Source organism: Hevea brasiliensis, chromosome 14 (genome assembly GCF_030052815.1).
Source record: "Hevea brasiliensis isolate MT/VB/25A 57/8 chromosome 14, ASM3005281v1, whole genome shotgun sequence".
NCBI classification, from domain to species: domain Eukaryota; kingdom Viridiplantae; phylum Streptophyta; class Magnoliopsida; order Malpighiales; family Euphorbiaceae; genus Hevea; species Hevea brasiliensis.
Window position 1 is genome coordinate 27,660,057 of NC_079506.1, and position 19,593 is coordinate 27,679,649.

Consider the following 19,593-nt stretch of genomic DNA (forward strand, 5'->3'; position numbering starts at 1 on the left):
GCTCTTATATAAATATTATAGATAGATTATAAACGTACGTATAGAATTATAGATATAGACATTTTATATCCCATGGTCTATATATACAGGGATTTTATTCTATAATGTTCCCCTCTACAGATTATACAAACCTGTGCTGGGTGTAACATAGAACTTAGGATAAGGAAAGAAGCGAGTTGACTTGCCACGCAGGCTTTGAGGAAGATAATTTGCATATGACTTGCTCACGGCTTCGTTTGCTCAGTGCTGCTGGCTTAAAACTGGGTAATCCAGTGACTTCCATACCTTTTACCAAGCAGTTTATGTCATAGGTGCCTTCATATTTGTAGATGGGTTCCCAATCACAGAACTGACTTAATTAATAACATAGATTAATTATTCATTATAGAAATCATCAACAATTTAGAAATTAAGTCTGGATTTGCATAGCCACACTGCCCATTGAGAAGACAAATCTGAAATGGGTCTCTTTAAAAATTAAAATCAAAACTTATTTTGTGGTGAAAGAGCATCATATATTCTAGGCGGTGGAGGTGCAACAGGTGATTGCTGATCAAACTTGGCTGCTGCGTTGCAATAGTTATTACTGCAAGGAACAATGGTGAGTGACTCCTCATTAGGACATTGCCTGGTCTTGGAGAAGAATTCTCTACACTGTTCTGCTTTTCTCTGATTTGGAAGGCCTAAAATGCAGTTCTTTCTAACATCAAGCCTCTTCAACCAAATCAACTTCCTGCACTCAGGTCCGACCTGAGTGAAATAGTTGCCTGACAACGACAAGTTTTGCAGATTTGGAAGTTTGCACACCATCTTGGTCACCGGCCCATAAAACTTATTCTTAGCCGGATCTTTATCTTTGTCAAGCAGGCAAATGAGTGCGGTATTGGGCCAGTCAGATTGTTGCAGTTTGCATCAAACACAATGGCGTTTTTCAAGAAACCAATCTCGTATGGCAAGCACACTGAGAACAACTTGTTCAATAAAAGCACGTTCCATAGATTTTTAGCTCTTCCAATGCTGCTAGGAACAGGCCTAGTGAAGAAGTTGTTAGCAAAAGTGTGATATATGGAAGAGGTACAGCCAACATTATCAGGAAGTTGTTGATTGAACTCGTTGTTGTTGAGGAAAAGCACATCCAGGCCTAGCTTGAACACTTCACTTGGAATTGGGCCGGAAAATTTGTTGAACCTGATGTCCAAGAAGGTTAATTTCTTGGTTTCTAGAACTGACATGGGGAAGGTACCATTGAATTTATTGTCGCTTAGATCGAGCTCGTAAAAGTATTTGAATTTTTCAACATTCGGCACAAACCGTTCGAAATTGTTCGAGTTTATGTGGAAGATAGCTAAGTCCTCCAATTCATTAAGCAAACCATTAAGCTGAAGGTTCACGCCAAGTTGTAATCCTTGAAGTCTACCGCTGCCACAGATATCTTTTTATTGTCAGGCCTATAATCACATACATAGCCTTCATACTTGAAAAGAGAAACATTATATATGGAAAACGTCGGAAGACTAGTAGTGGCAAGTCAAGAATCATGAGCAAATGGATGATTCATAAATATTTGTCTTGGCCTGAGACTGTTGTGCTATCACTTTCCAGAGAGACAGGAAATTCTTGCCTAGACCCACAAATATGTGAAAAATTATACAATGAAACTGATGTATATACAATGATTTTATTATGATCATTAATTGTGATGAATATCAAGTAGATCCCACCATGATCAGTTATTATAATTAAACCATTGTATGTACAATGGTTACACCAAATAAAAATTTTATGTATGTGGATTTATGTGGATTCCATCACATATTTTTGGGTTAATTTCACTTATAATCTCTTAACTTAGTTACATCAGTAATGTCACTTAACTTTAATTTGTATCATAAAAATTCCTAAACTTTAATTTGACTATCATTAATATTCATGTGACCTACTATTACAGCTTTCATATTAACTTATAGTTAAATTTTGCTTATCATACCTCAACTTCGATAAAAATACCACACACATCCCTCAACTTTAATTTAACTCACAAAAATATTTAAAATTTAATTTAATATATAAATAATTTTAATACAAAATGCGCTAAATAATAATTTAAATTGAATATATTATTTTGCTAATTTAAGAAAAAAAGCTATATATATATATATATATATATATATATATATATATATATATATATATATATATATATATATATATATATATAATCATTAACACCTAATCAAGGTTTAAATATTTTCAAAATAAAGTAAAATAATAATATGTTATTAATTTTTCTTACATTAGAAAAATCAAAGGAAAGGTTTAATTGGATCACAAAATACTTTAAAGACTTAAAGTAACTATTTAGCATACTTTAAGTATTAATACTTTAAGCATCTAAATAGGATTTTTGCCTTTTTTAGCGGTTACTATTAGGTTATGCTTGGTAGAGCGTAATGTAAAGTAATGTAATCAATTATGTAATATAATCAAAATTATAATGTAACGTAACGTAATGTAATTATCATTACATTCCTAATTCGGTTAAAAAAATAAAAATGTAAGTAATCTATAATTTTTTTAATATTTAATTTATTTATAATATTAATAATAAGTGGTAATGGTTGCAGTGAATGGTAGTTAAGCGATAATGGTGGTTAAGTGGTGGTAATGGTGGCGGCGATAGCGGTAATTGGATGGTGGTAATGGTGGCAAAGTGAGGTAGTGGTGGTGGTAGTGACCAGATGGTAATAGAGGTGGCAATAACTAAGTAGTGATAACAGTAGTCAAGTGATAGTGATAGCGATGGTGGCAACAAGATAGTGGTGGTGGTGGTGACAGAATAGAATTAGTGGTGGTCAAATAGTAGTAGTAGTGATAGTATTGATAATAAATAAAAAAAATTTAAAATAAGTAATTATGATTACATTTGTCACGACCTAAGGCACTAGGACCTGAGTCAGCCTAAAACCCCCGAGGTCCGTAGTAAGCCTAACTATTCCTTAACCCAATCCTAAGGCTCATATTGAGCCCAATTTCAAGAAATCAACCGGACAGAGTCCGGCCATAAAAAGGACTATTCAACGGGGAGTTATTAACTCACTCGACCTGTACTATCAATAAAAATATATTTGGGAGCTCAACTCACCCATCAATCATCCATAATTCAAAATCAAATCAATGGGAGATCAGCTCTCTCATCCATCATAAGTATTCAATCACACAATTACACATACCTAAAGTTTATATATTACAATCCCAAATTGATAAATATTACAGTCTCAAACTAAATGATATGTTTCTACACATGCGGAGAACTAGAATTTATACTTAACAGTATAAAACATAAAATTAATAGCAAGGGGACCTGCGAGGAATGAAATCAGGTTAAACTCAAGGAAAAAGCTCTCCTGTAACCTGGAAAAATAGTGAACATGAGTGAGCGTTCGACTCAAAGAGTAAATATTTATTTTACATTCAATTTCTATAACTATCTAATTCTAATATATCCTTGGAAATGAAATGCATCATTTTCATACAAGTCAAACAAATCTTATTAAGTCACATCAAGGATAATCTGGAGCACTCACGCACCCATGTCAAGTCCATATTCATGCGTACATATATGGAGAGCTGATCCCCCTACCCAGCTCTCTTAATCCAAGACTTGCCAGTAAGATCAACTTGAGCTGGACATTCGGTTAATAATCCATATGTGGGGGCCAGCGAGATCAACTCAAAGCCGTGCCTACCCCGACTTATCCATAATAAGGATCGAGTTCCAGTGAGTCAAGCTCCAGCCATGTCTACCCGTCCTACCTATATCCATATACTCCAAATACACACCAACTCACATACACAGCTCCAGATTATCAAAACATAACAACCAAAGTAATATCATCATGTATAAATGTAAAACAAGGCATGCCTAATATTTAACTAAATAAATATAAGTATAAGTGATGCATGAACATGCAAAAAATATAATAATATTAAAATTGTAAATAAAATAAATATCTACTCATTGATTGATCAGAAACTGCTGTGGTGGCTGAGGAGAGAAGGATGGATGACCTTGATCACCTAGATAACTATGTTATAAATTTATTAATGCTAACCCAAATCAAAATTTTAAAGAAATAAGGACACCCTAATTTATGCTGGAAATCCGACAGAGCCTCCCCTATACCTAAGACCTATCCAACCTGCAAAGTAGTTCAAATCACACTTCTAAAGCCACATATCATCTCAACAACAACATATGGCCTCTCCTAGGCCTTCCAACTAAAGCAAATCTCACATAATCTAACAATTCAATTATAAGGCTTAAAACAGATATTTTGTAAAAGTCATTTTAGCTGGCTCTAAATATTCTAAAATTTTTATCTCGTGGTCCTTAGCAATATTATAGAGCTAACGCAAAAGGAATTATAATTTTCTAGCTATCCATGAATATTTTATGAAATTTTATTCTAAACCCAGCACTATAAAATTGAAGAAACTTAGAGTTTGGGTTTACGTATGCCAATTTTGATGCTTGGAATGCATCCGGGGTGTCTGAAAATGGTGGGGTACCCTATAACTTTTACCTGGTTCCGAAGTGATTCTGGCAACTTATATGCTCAGCTAAAATTATTGATCCGGGTTACAGTCGAATTGCCACAAAATGAAAGCACCTACGTAAAGCCCACAACACCAAAGGTTAGACTAAAATATTTATATTTATATTTATATATAAAATAATTATTTAAAAATTAGAGGTGTTACATTCTCCCCCATTTACAGAAAATTCGTCCTCAAATTTTACACAAGACAGAATAAAGAATTACAAGATTACACAGTGGACAAGTACGCGTACTTATTGTGCATGTCCTGCTTTGACTCCCAAGGACACTCTTCTATTGATTGGCTCCTCCACAAAACCTTAACCATAGGGATCTGTTTTAACCATAGCTGCCTCATCCGAAAATCCACTATGGCTATTGGCTACTCGTTGAAGGTTAGGTTTTCCTTCAACTCCACTGTATTGGGTTGTAACACATGAGAATGATCAGGTATGTACTTTCTAAGCATGGAAATGTGGAACACTGGGTGGACGTGAGAAAAGCTTGGTGGTAACTCTAACTGGTCAGCAACTGTTCCAACTCTATCAATGACCTCAAAAGGTCCTATATATCTAGGTGGCAGCTTGCCTTCCTTCCCAAACCTCATGACTCCTTTCATTGGGGATACCTTTAGGAATACATAATCACCCACTGTAAACTCTCCATCCTTTCACCTAGGATCCGCATAGCTCTTTTGCTTGCTGTAGTATCCTAGTTATCATCGTCATTTCACAGCAAAACTCATACCTCAAACCATTCCTTAATCTTTTTCTAACATCTTCAATACTCACTATACCTCAACTGTGTTTGACTTGATATCTCATAACTGCCATCAGCTTTGGTGCTTACCTCTCCTTCATTGTGCCCTAATGTATCTCTTAGTGATTTCAGTCCCCATACCTCTGTTTCAACAATCTCTACTTCCTATAGATATGACTTATGTTCCTTATCCTATAGTATCCTATGAGATGCTTTCCTGTAGCACCTATCATAGGTATCTTGTTTGACATCTTTACTTTTCTCATGACCTCAATGGTCAACACCTGTGCATCTTCTCACTCCCATGACACATTGAATTTCTAATCTACCTTGTGTCATTAGTAAGGTCCTTAGACCAACTCCTGTCCATCTTATTCATCTAGTCCTATAGAGCTCTATCCAAGTGCCAAATGTAACCTACACCATCTATCAACATTGGAAAATGAGTTAGGTCTCTTCTCTTATATGACAAAAGTGTTTGTATTCCCTGACAACCCAGTTCATGCGACTTTATCATTTCCCACTCCTCCTCTGGAATGGAAATATCTTAACTTATTTCTAAAACTTCTTATTATGTGACGTACTTCCTGACATATTAACACTTAAATAGTGATTTCATTACTCCTTGAATCTATCATCTCACCATAACTTGTTTTAAACATATCTTATTGTGTCCCTAGCATACTTATTCTTCTTATTCTCATCATTGTAACCAACTCTACTGAGCTTTTCTCTTGTCTTTTAAATCTTATCCACTTCCTTTTTCTGTTTTGCTATTATTAACATCTTTCCAACCTACTGTACTTATTTTTTAACCTTTGTTCTCTCTTACCCTTATACGTTTTCCTTCAAGGATGTCCATCCCATTATCAACTTTAACCTTCTTTTTATTTATTAGTCCTATCTTGATTTCTAGTTTCATTACTTCTGAAATTCTAACCTTACGATTAGCTCCTATCAGCACATCTTTCACATTATGTAACACTTGTAATTGACTCTAGAAAATTCTTCTTGTATATTCTTCCCAGCTTGACCATTAAAACATTACCATTCCTTATCACCCCTCGTAGGAACTCACTTATCCTGTTTAGATAGGAGCCCCATAAACTATAAGTTCAATATGAACTAATATGGCTATGAGAAATGTGTGCTATGCCTTAATTCCGGTCAAGATACTTCACGTGTTCATTCTCCTTAATATAACCATATATACTGCTCACAACTTTCCAAACTTCAACCTTAAAGTTATCCATCAGCAACAATTTCATCCACTAAAACTTATTCACAACTAGCTCTTCCTCTAGCTTATAGTTTAGAAGGGTTACGAGCCTTGATGACTAACTCAACTTAATTTCGGTCACTACTCTGATCATCCTTTCATACAAAATATCAGGTACATGCTTACCATTATTTTCTTTTTAAAAGAATGTGTACAGACTGGTGCCTATCAGGTTCTTAAATACTAGGTCATCACAACATTATTTCCCTTGCTTATGTAGACTTCTAAAGCCAAAGGTACGATCTAAACTTGAAGAGAAGGAGAAATCTCCTACTACTGACATCAACACACCATTCATGTCTCTTGGTCTTCTCCTTGAAATTTCATCATCTCTATATAAGATATCAACTACAGCAATCCTTCTATTATACCATCGATTTGCCTGATATATCATCTTAAGATTTTCTATCTCCACTTGTTCTCCATTTCTACCTTTTTATGCCTACCTTAACTCTTTTGTATCCCTATATTTTACTGTATTTAAGAACATACCTCTCTCTAATAAACTCTTCCAAAATGGATTCCAATCATGCTTATTGTCATAACTCTTATCCTTGTACTTCTCAGTGACTTGTGACTGTCACTCATACATATCTCTTTCTGCTCCATCTCCTTCTGTCGTTCTGTCACTCATTTTCATTCATGTTTCCTTATAAAGTGACCCTGTTGGTCATACTAAAAATGATTACCTAATCCTTGATCACAGACCTTATAATTGCTATCTCACCATCTCTACTTGTGACCTAAGCCTATATGCCATTTTCCACCATCCCTTTTACTTATTATGCCTATTTGAACCATTAGGTTTACTTTGATTTAACTTACTACTTATTAATTCACTCATTCGCCTGATAAGACAATTCAAGACACCATTGCACATCCTATAACTTTTGCTTGCTTTGGTTGCATTCCTCAACTAACTTTCCTCCTACTGTTCGAAATTTAAATGGATTTTATCCCATTGCTACCTACTCCATTATGGGAATAGGAATAGACAGAGTTTGATCCCTATCCTGTAACTCTGAACCCCATGTTTTGGCTTCTGACACTGCCCGAACCATGACCTACTCTAAGTCGTACACTTTTGAATTTTATATCTTGACAGCTATCTTCACTCATGTACCCTCGTTCTAGGTTTTCTAATATTGCCTTTCGTTTCATCCCATTTACCTTGCTCAGGATGGTACTTTATATATCTTATATCACACTTTGATCTTCCTGACCTTGTCCTATTTTTGGCTATTTGGTTTGTTCTTTAATTCATCTCTTTTATCTTACCCAAAATAGAACCTGACTATTTTATTCTTTAGTGCTACTCTATTTCTTGATCTGACTATCATGTCAGGAACTTATATCCCTTCACCGTCCCTATCAAGTTATCAACACCTTGATATTACTCGAAATTGGTGCTCTAACCATTTTGGCTGGTACTTCCACTATCATTCGAATTTCTCTCCTGTTGCATCTAAAACCAACTACCCAAATTTTCATTTCTATATTTCCTTTTATCTACTGATATTTTATAACTTATTTTCCCTGACTTGTAGTCATTGTCCTTTCCTCTATTTACCTCTAAACTACCCTCTAATACCTTAAGGAGGGAATCTACAGGATCCTTTTTTTTTTTCCCCCTTAATACTCTAAAGCTCTGCATCCATCATGCCCTAATCTCTTAGGATCCTTACAACAAAAATTGTACTCTCCCTGAGGAGATACCTGAGCCACTATTTCCTATCACACTACAATCCCATTTTGGACATCATTTTAGTCACAATAACTCCTTTCCATATCATATATTAAAACTAATTATTATAATAATTTATTTGTTATTGATACTATAATAATAATAATAATAATAATAATAATAATAATAATAATAATAATAATAATAACTTATTAATTATAATGACTACTATCATTAAATAATTTGTAACTTTTATATATATAATTAAAAAGTTAACAACTTAAGAAAATAATTTTAATATGCTATATTCTATTAAATTATGAAATTAAAAGCCAAGTAAGAGAGAGAAACTCACTCGTACCACTTCCTTTCAAGGCACAATTAAATAAATGTTATTTTTTATAATAAATTACTACTAATCAGCCACATAATTACTTTCTTTAAATTAAATTAGTTATTTGACCATTGACTTTCACTACAAGAAATGTTAAATTTAATAACAATAAATTTTATTATCAAATATGTAGAATTTTTTGGTATGAATTTATAGTAACAATATATGAATTGTTGCAATTATAACTATAAATATTTTATAATAAAATTATGGTTGTCACATAAGAATAGTTATTTGCAACAATAATTATTATTGTAAAAAATTTTCAGTAATAACAATAATTATTGTTATATATTTTTTTATGAGTTATAAGCAATAATTATTTATATTATTGCTATAGGTTAGCTTTATAAATAATAAAATTATTGATATTGTAAAGTTTTTATTACTAATTCTAATATTTAATTTATTGTATTGTTTTTTTACTAAAAATAATATATAATTCATTTAAATTTATTATTAGAAACAATTAACAAGTAATGCCTCACAAAATAAATTTATTTTAAATTTGAAATAATTAAATTTTACTAATTAATTGTTTATTATTGCTTTGGTCCTAAGAAATACGAGAATTGGTAAATAAAATTGAAAAACTTTAGATTAAATTTAACAATATTTTTTTTTTCAAAATTTAATAAATAAAATCTGTAAATGAATACTTTCCAAATATTCTCCCTTACGATGTTTGTCATCGTCAATGTCAATTATCCACCATGTGCAAATGCTGCTTTCAACTAATGATCGATCATCTTGCAAATGATGTGACACACATCATCTCTAAAATTTATTGGTCCAAGAAATTCCAAAATTTGACAAAGATTAAGATAGCGCACCAGTAGGAGATAATTGTTAGAAATATCACCCATTTGCTCATTCACTTGCCCAGTTGGGTTGGACATCAAATATTGATTAAATATATAACATTATAATTAAAAAATGTAATATTTTTTAATGAATATAATTATTTATGTTAAGGATAATCCATTATATCTATTCAAATCAACATCTTAAAATAATTTATTATGATCATGTTTAAATTTTAATTTATTTTTAAGTGCTGTTTGATTTATTATGATCATATTCAAATCAACATCCATTCTCTGCTAATTTGAATGAAAAATACAGTTACAATAAAAACAAGAAAGAAATCCAAAGAGACTTCAGAAGAAGCTCTTGGCCCAGCTGATATGCAGGAAATACCAAATGCCATATCAATCACCTAGCTGCTAGAAATCCTAGACCAACCTTCAGAATTGATTTGTGGTGATGTTATGGATTCACACTTTTTTCAGAATTGATTTGCAAAGCTCAGTGGAACTTGCCGGAACACTAAACTTGGAATAAGAAGCTGGCTAAATATGATTATTTCCATTCAAAGCTGAAATAGAAGTTTGGGATATATTGCAAGTGCAGCAATTAAGCAAAACTGACTCCCGAGGCTTCAGAAATAATGCAGGGTACATGATGTAGGATTGTAAAGGTGGTATCATAAGTCCATGGATTATGCTGGGCCTACAAATGAATTTGCATTAGAAGTAAAGACTTTTGTATCTGATGCTTTCTGGGGTTGTCAGTAGGGATAATTGATGCTTAAGACGTAAAGACTTCTGTATCTAATGCTTAAAAATATGAACTACAGAATAAAATAGATGCCATTGACAATATACTATCATTACTGTTGCTCAAATTAAAGCATATTACTGCTAGGTTATCTCAAAGTATCAGAAAGAAAGAATTGTTTCAATGGCACTGGACTTTTCAGGTACACACAAGTGAATTTGAGCAATTGATGTTTACGCCGACTAATGTTATTTATCAGAAAATAAAATTTCAAAGCCTAAATTTTACAGAAAGAGTCTTGGCAGTGTATAATAGTATATATCCGTAATTAGCAACATCATAGAATGATCAAAATACAGCACTTATATCAATTTTCAAGGCATAACATAGCTTGAGAACAGAAGATTCTACCACACTTTTATTGTACAAATGCAATTAGATAGGACAAACTGAAATCTGTGTAGGTTGATGACCAAATAGCAGCCTTAGGACAAGCCATTAAGCGTTTACCCCTACATAAGAGAGAGAGAGAAAAAAAAAAAAAGATTTTAGACACCTAATGCTTGAATCTATATAAATTATACTTTAGTTTTATTTCATTCATTTAGGTTAAAATCATGGTTATATCCCATTTGGATGAATGCTGAATAAATTACCTCTGTGACTCAGTTTCCAAGAAGCTTGTTTCTGATAGAACATAGCTTTGGGGCTACATCACTGATGTTCATCCGTTCCAGTGGCAATTCAACAGAACAAGCCACTCCAATGCCAACGATTGAAATCAAACATTCCATAATTCTGTTTGTTCTTATGCCCATTGGATCACGAGTATTATTTATGCTTCTTTCTATTTCACCTCTTTCTAGGATTATTGGGTCTAAAATCTCAGCCACTCCATCTGGCAATGCTGACTTAGCTAATTTGTGAAGGTTCAGATCCTCTTTGAACATGTCATTAGTGGGCCTCTTCCCTGTGAACATCTCCAGCAACAAAATGCCATAACTATAGATATCACCATATGCTGACGCCTCACCTCCTAGTCCATATTCTGAAGTTCAGACATTGGACATTGTAAATGAAATTTCAGAAGGGATTTTGTGTATATTGTGTAACTATCAGAAGAACTCACAGTTCATATGCATTTACACTTTGTTATAACATATTATTTAGGAAAATCAACTACACTTTGATGCTATGTATGAGTTTTAAATACTAGTAAAAAAAAACATAGGAAGGACAACTACACTTACCTGGAGGAGCATACCCAATGGTACCTCTTAATCCAACAGAACTTGAATAAGTGCTCGAACCATTGAAATCCTTTAGAAGTAAAATGAAATTTGAAAATAATTTTATTTTTAAGCTCAACGGAAATATTTTTTCAAACATAATTGACCTAAATTAAAATTCAAACTTCAAATCTTACATTAAAGTTTTTAATGACTTACCCGTAGAAAAAATGAATTTAATTTAAAATAAAAAAATTTATTTAAATTTTATATATAATTTAAATATTTTATTTTAAATTAATATAAAATAATAAATAAATGTATTTATGGGTAATTCAATATTAATACTTAAACTCTTGTACAGAAATTAAAATGGGTAATAAATTCATTCAATTGGTTACTGATTTCATATTTCCATTATTTTCATTCAAAGTTAATCGCTATATGAAAGAAACTAGAAATTAAATATTTTAAATTTATCATACATTTTCATATATTAAAGACAAAAAGACTTTTTAAGCCTCCGATGATTACATATACAATTAAATAAACTCTTAACAATCTTAGTTAATTTATTTAAAATGTTGATAATTATTTTTAGAGTCAATCAAGTCTTTATTGACTTTCTAACAATTACTATTATAGTTAAATAAGCTCTTATCAATTTAATTGATCAATTTAAGTTTCTAACAATTACTCTTAAATTAAAACGTTAAAAATTTGAGTTAAAGAGACCTAACATTTATCATGTGACTTACATGTGATGGATGGACGTTTAATTGACATTCATTTTTGTTATGTAACCTAAGAGCTAAACTCTATAATGATCTCTCACTCTTTCTATGTGTGACTTAATTCTATCAATAGAAGATAAATGATTGAAAACTACGTATTATTATTATCATTCAGCATATCTAGTACTAAATTCATTATTTTTTTGCATGTCCATTGCTGGATCAGACACTATATGACACAATGACATTGGGCATGCTAGATTTATATTTAACAAAAAACATACAGCATCGAGTGTGTGGGTCTGTAAAAGTAAATTTTTAATTCATAAGAATTTAAATAGACTAATTAAATTGATAATAATTTATTTGATTCTAAGAAAAAATTTTAAGAGTTTAAAAGGATAAACTAAGTTAATAAGTACCTATTTAACTTTAAGAGCAATTGTTAGGAACTTAAAAAAAAAGTATCTATATTTATAAAAACTTATTTAACTTTAAGAGTAATTATGAAGAACTTAAAATGGCTTTTTGCTTATGTTAAACTAGTTTTAGTCAAATTTCTAAAAAGAATTAATATAGAAAACAGAACTTAGTAGAATAATTCTGTGAGAACACTTTTCAAATGATTTCTTTATTTTTTTTTTTTTTTAATGGATGGAACAGAATTAAATTGAATTATATTTCTTTTGACAATTATCCTTACTTTTTTTTATATAGTCTTTAACTAAAAAATACATATATAATTAAGAATTAAAGTATATGACATTATTATCATATGATTTAGTCATGTAATTAAAAATTATATGATGATTTAATGTATATAATACTAAAATTATTTTAAAAAGTTAAAAAATAAAGAACAACATTAAATTATATGCACTTATAATTAAAAATAAATTAAGATATATATAATTTATTTTAATTATAAGTGCATATGATTTAACATTATTTTTCATAACTTAATTTATTGAAATTATAAAAAAAATACAAAAATACAAAATCCATTTTTGATTCGATTTTGGTTCAGTATGATCTAGTTCTTGACAAAGAACCAGAACTCAACCAAAATAGTAAATATAAGTGTAATTTGATTCTTACAGTAACCATTCCTTTTCGATTTCAATGTAATTTAGTACAATTCGATTTGGTTCGAAACATCAGAAACGTGAGCAAATAATAGATTTTTTTAATAAAATTAATAAACTTTTTAAATTACATGCTTCATAACAGGGTGATAACAAAATTAAGTCAGCTATTTAAGATAATTTTTAACTCAAAACTACGAAATATGATTCTTTACAACTTATATACAATTATTATATCTATTATTTCTCAATTATAACTTATCTCTTGCACTAATAAAAAAAAATTAGTATATTAATTAATTATAAGAATATTTACATTATTATAATTGTTAATATCCTTTTTACCTTTATTCTCTTTAACATATATTGAAGGAGGGGTATAAGATCACAATTCTTTCCAAATAAACCAAAAAATTGAATCAATACACTTATCCCTCCTTGTTCCTCACTCCCCTCAGCGGATAAATTACATAAATACTATCTCAACTTAAGAGTATGTAATAATAAGATACCTAAATTTTAATTTATAATATAAAACTTATGATCTTTAATTTAAGTAACATAAAACACCGTAATCTTTAATTTAAATAATATAAAACTCCTTTATAACTTTCAATAACTAGCTTCTAGGCTATAATCATTGATGTGACACTTACTAGATTACAAAATTATATTTTCTTTATGTTAATTTAACACTTATCAAAAAAGAAATTTAATTTTTCTCTCTATCCATAATTTTGACAATCCAAATTGCATAGTTCAACACTTTGATAACCTAGAATCTATTTACTTGAAACTGTCAATCCATGAAAAAAAAAAAAAAAAAAAAAAAAAAAATATATATATATATATATATATATATATATATATATATATATTTTTAATTTGATAAATGACACATTAGAGTAAATAACATAAAAATCGGCTGTTGAATATCACAAAAGGTTTTATGTTGCTTAAATTAAAGTTTAAGTACCTTACTATTATATGCCCTTAAGTTAAGGTACTATTTGTATGATTTACCCCTCCCTCAGCCCCTTATTTCCCTTTCTCAGCCCCTCCCTCGTGAACACAAAACCCCACCCTTTCCTTGTCCCTCCCCTTCTTCAAGTCCTTTCAAGCCCAGCCCAAAAAACCCGATGCTTTTTGTGAACCTACCCAAATCCTTTCTCACAAACTTGAGCAGTGATAATGCATCTTTGGATTTCCATGGCTTCCTAACCACAAGCTTGTAATTCTCGAAGACTATGGCTGCGTCATTGAAGATGAAGTCAATGGTGCCAATAATAACAATTGACTTTCGATGATTTTGTTTTTGTTTTTGAATGAGTTCATGATGTTATTTGATTTTGTTTTTTTTTTTGGGGTTCCATTTTGTTGTTGAATTTAGATTTTCTTGATTTGAGGGGAAAGGGATAGAAATAAGGAGAGAAAAATGCATGATACAAAAATGGTGAGAGAGATATATATGGGAGAAAGATAAAAGGGAAAGAGAGGCAAGGGCGCTGTAGGAATAAAAGCATTTTCTCTCATTAGACCATCTTTCAAAACATTGACTACCGATAAAACAATAGTAAAATTCAAGGACTCTAAAGTAATTATGAAATAAATTATTCACATCATTTGTTACTAAGTCACAAGTTTGGCAAATATATATTTTTGTTAATTATTTTATATTAATAAAATATAATTTAAGTTAATAAAAAATTAATTTTAAAATCGACTATCATGATTTAAATTCAATTCTCCATAACAATAATTATATACAAAATTATTCAAAAGCAAAAAGTTCGAATTGAAACATAAAAAATTTGAATAAAAAAAAAATTAAGAACAAGATCATGCTTACACTTGATGAAAGGACTAAAGGTCAATTTGACCCTCCAACTTGGCAGCAAGGTTCAACTAAGTACAAAACGTAAAAGTTGGGTAAGTTATACCTTGAAATTGGTAAATTGGACCAATTCGCTTCCATTAATGGACTAAATAAAAATTTTGACATTTTAAAATTTGATCCCTAAAATTTATAAAAGTTACAATTTAATCATTCTCTCTCTATACTCTTTTATTTACGTTACGTAATTATCATTTTATTATGTTAAATTTTTTATGTTATTAAACAACGTGATCAAATATGCAACGTAATAACTATTACATTACAACATTGATTATATCATACCAAACATAGTTTAAGTTTATGATTTCTCCACGTATAGAGAGGAAGTAATATTTAGATAAAACTTTCTTAACAATGATAACTTCAGAATTTAAATTTTCTAAAAACTAAATTTTTTTAAAGAAATTTCTTTTAAAATTTATTCTTCAAATTAATTTATCTTGAAAATTATTTTATGAAGATAATTTTTTTCTTAAAATATTATTCTTCAATATTTTCTGTTAAAAATTTTTGGAGAATGTTCTTCTTCACAACAAAATCTTAAAAATACATAAGGAGTTATTAATTTTAATAAATTTCAATAATTAGATAATAAAAAAAAAACCAAGGGTAATAGAAAAATATAACTTTTTATACAGAAAAAGTAATTTATTAGCAAATTCAAAACGTAAAAATTGATTTATTTGAAAATAAAAAGATTAACTCATTTATTATATGAAATTGTCTTGATAAAATTTTAATTTGTCCATTTTAATTTTCTTAAATCAATCATCATTAATCAACGTTAGATTGTAATTTAATTCTTTCAACTTAGTCCTAAATTCGTAAGACTTCCTTTTTAATTTTCCTTTTTCACTTTTTAATCAATTTTAATAAAATGAAATAATGTTTAAGAATTTTATTTCTCAAATTATATTTATTTTTTTATAGATTAAATTTTTATGCTTTGTATTATAATTAATACTTTATTTTATATATTTAATTTTAATTGTTTTATGTTATATATGTACTAAAAAATAATTTTTTTTATATTACTCCATAACTTATTTTTATGACATTTTATCAAAATAAAAATTATATTAACTAAAATAGTATACTCTAAATTTACAAAGAATTAGAGAAAAGGAAATGATTAAAAAAATAATGTTAAATTTCAATTTTCTTTTGGGAAATGTTAAATTTTAAATTAATTTCAGATTTATTATAATATATAATAATTCTTATGCGTAAAGCAAATTAATTTTTCAATTAATAAATATAAGAAAAAATAATTAAAAAATTAAATAAGATAATAATTAAAAAAAATTTAAATAAGATAATTTTTTACATAATCACATTTGTGCATAAAAATAACTAAAAAAAAAAACATTCTATTGATTAGGCTATAAATAAATTAAGAAATTTCTTATTAATAAATGTGAAACCTAATTTACCAAATAAAAAGAGCGGAAATAAGTTAAAAATTAGTTGAAGAATTTCAATGGGTGAAAATTAATTTATTAATTAAAGAAATTAATTGAAAATAATTAAATAATTTTTTACTAATATGAATTAGAGGTTTTTCATTAATTATTATATAAAAATAATAGATATGAAATTTTTTATTAATTTAATTAAAAATTAATTTATTACAATTTTCAAATCAACTTCTTTTCATAACATTTCATGTGACAATTAAAACAATAAAATTAATTCATTAATTGAGATAGAGAAATTAATTTTAAAATAATTAAGTAATTTTCTTTTAATGTAGATAAAGATTTTTTTATTAATTGTAATATAAAAGATAATAACTATAAATCTCTTATTATTTTAATTTAATTAGTAATTAATGTGTTATTATTTATAGCTATGTGACAATATTAAAAAAAGTTCTTTAACTTTTTATATATAAATAAGTAGATAAATATGTGTACTTATAATTAAGAAATATAATTATATAGAAATTAGATAAATTTTATTTAGAAAATATTTAAATGAAGAAAGATAAACGACAGCGTTCCACCACCTTCGGCCGCTGCTCGCATCGCGGGCCTAAGCCGCGGGCCCGGCTTTCCACGAGATTTATAAACAATCGATAATATTTAGTTCTGGTCGATGTGGGATCGAGACTTCTTACAGCGAGCACCTTGGCCATGAGCAAAAGCTTTAAGGTCGACTTCAGAGGTAGTACTCAATATTGTCTTTTGAACTTGATCACAAATATATGGATTTGAAATTACTATTTTGCCCAAATTAAATGAAAATATTTGACTGGGAAGCGATTGTAAAAACAGTTGCTGACCCCAGACCCGTGAGGAACCCTATGGAATAAATATTTTGAAACTTAATTGAAGGAATTATAAATATTAAAAGACATTAAAAATATCAAAAAAAATTTAAGAAATTAGCTAATCGGTAAAGGGAAATTATAAACCGATAAGCATAACGAAAGATATTTTGGTCATTTCAATATCAGAGTTGAATTTTGATCTAAATGTCAATTAAAATGAGAGAGATTAAAACACATAAAATAAATTAAATTATGAATTTATGTATAGAAATGAAAATGGGAAAAGAAAAGAAAAGAAAGAAAATAAAATTTATTCCTTAAGCATTACATTATGCTAACTTAAGCATGACTTCACTATGATGCTAAAATGACATAATAAAAAGTTAATACAAATTAACCATAGGATATATATGAACATAAGAGACAAAATTGACTAAGAATTATCACTTCCTCTTCTTTCTCTCCCTTGGCTGGCCACCATGGCTAGTCCCTCCACCATTGTTTTTAAGCTTTAAGCTTAAATCCCTCTCCATCCACTCACCAAAATTCATAGCCCTCTTCATTAAAAATTATTCCCACACCTAGACAAAGTGATTAGCAACCAAAAAAGAAGAGATTAGTGAAGTTTTGGCAAAGTGAAGAAGTTAATTAAAGAGGTTAGTGCTTAATCTTTCTCCTTTCTTTCATTAAACATCGAATTGATATTGAAATCAGTGGAAATTGCATGAAATCAAAAGAAATTGATAAGTTTATGAAGGGGTTGAATTTCGGTAGCCATGGTAGGAGGGAGAGTTTGATCATTTTGATTAACTTAAACTTACTTAGTGATGATGATTGATGATTATAAGTGTATTAGAAGTTGTATGGATTGAATTGTATGAATTATAGAATTTGAGGTTAGGATTTTGATCAAAAATTGAGATTTTTATATTATGGCTTAAAATTGAGAATGTTGAGATAACTTGTTGCCTATTAGAAGTGCTATGAATGTCAAATTGAAGTTTAGGAGATTGGAAGAAATGAAATTGGGAGTGTTATTTTCATGCAGGTTTTGAGACTTATGGGTCCGGCATGTTTGAACTGCCATAACTTGCATTGTGTTGCTCTAATTGGTATGAGGCCAATTGGAGATGAAACTAGAATCAAAATGCTCTATTTTTCGTGGAGAAATTATGCCAAAAAACTATCCCCAATTTGACCTAATTACTGCTTGAATTCGAATGACCATAACTTAAACTCAGAAAAATGACCAAATACATGTTCATTTTGTCATAACTTCCTCTAAAAAGGTCAGAATGACCTGATTTTTATACCATTTGAAAGATTAAACATAGGAGTATAACTTTTATAAAGAACACATAACCCAGAATTGCCCTGCATCCCAGAGGGGTAGACAACCCAAGAGGCCAGAGGTGATGGGTACCTCACAGAGACAAGCTTCTGAGACGATTGAGCAGCCCGAGGCCGGAGTGGCACCTTGAGCATATGCTATGGCTCGGGAGGAGCCAGATCCAGCAGATGTTAACAGAGGTATATTTTTTTTTATAATACTTTAGCATATGTATTGATAGACCCTATATGTGAAATGAAAGAAGATAGGTATAGAACTAATTGAGTTAAGATTTTAGAGCTAAATCTAGTAAAACAGACTAAGGAGAAAGTGAAGGCCACATAAGTTGGGACGATAGGTAAAATTTAATCAAAAGAATTCAATAAATTTAACTGGAATTAAATAAAAAATCATTTTATAAAATTTGAAGAAAGAGGTTAATTATCTTTATAAATTTAATTATTAAATTCTCTTTTTGATAAATATAAAATGAATTGTTCACTTCAATTTCGTAGGTCCTCTTTTTCACATAATTGATTATATTGAGTTAATTTTACCCTATGAAATTTTTAGATATTAAAGTCTTTTATATTTTTAAATTAATATAAAACTTTATTTATTATATATAATTTTTTTTATTGATTCTGAAAAAAAATTTTTAGACCCATCACGGATATTGTCTTAAAATTTAATTATTTTTATAATTAAACTTTTGTCATACTATAATTTTTTTAAATCACATTATTAAAGTTGGATTTGTTATTTAATATGT

General features: G+C 29.4%; 1 pseudogene; it reads right to left on the reverse strand.

Moving 5' to 3' along the window:
• Positions 1–483: 483 nt before the first annotated feature.
• On the reverse strand, positions 484–5,217 carry LOC110639518 (uncharacterized protein At4g06744-like; annotated as a pseudogene).
• Positions 5,218–19,593: the final 14,376 nt, after the last annotated feature.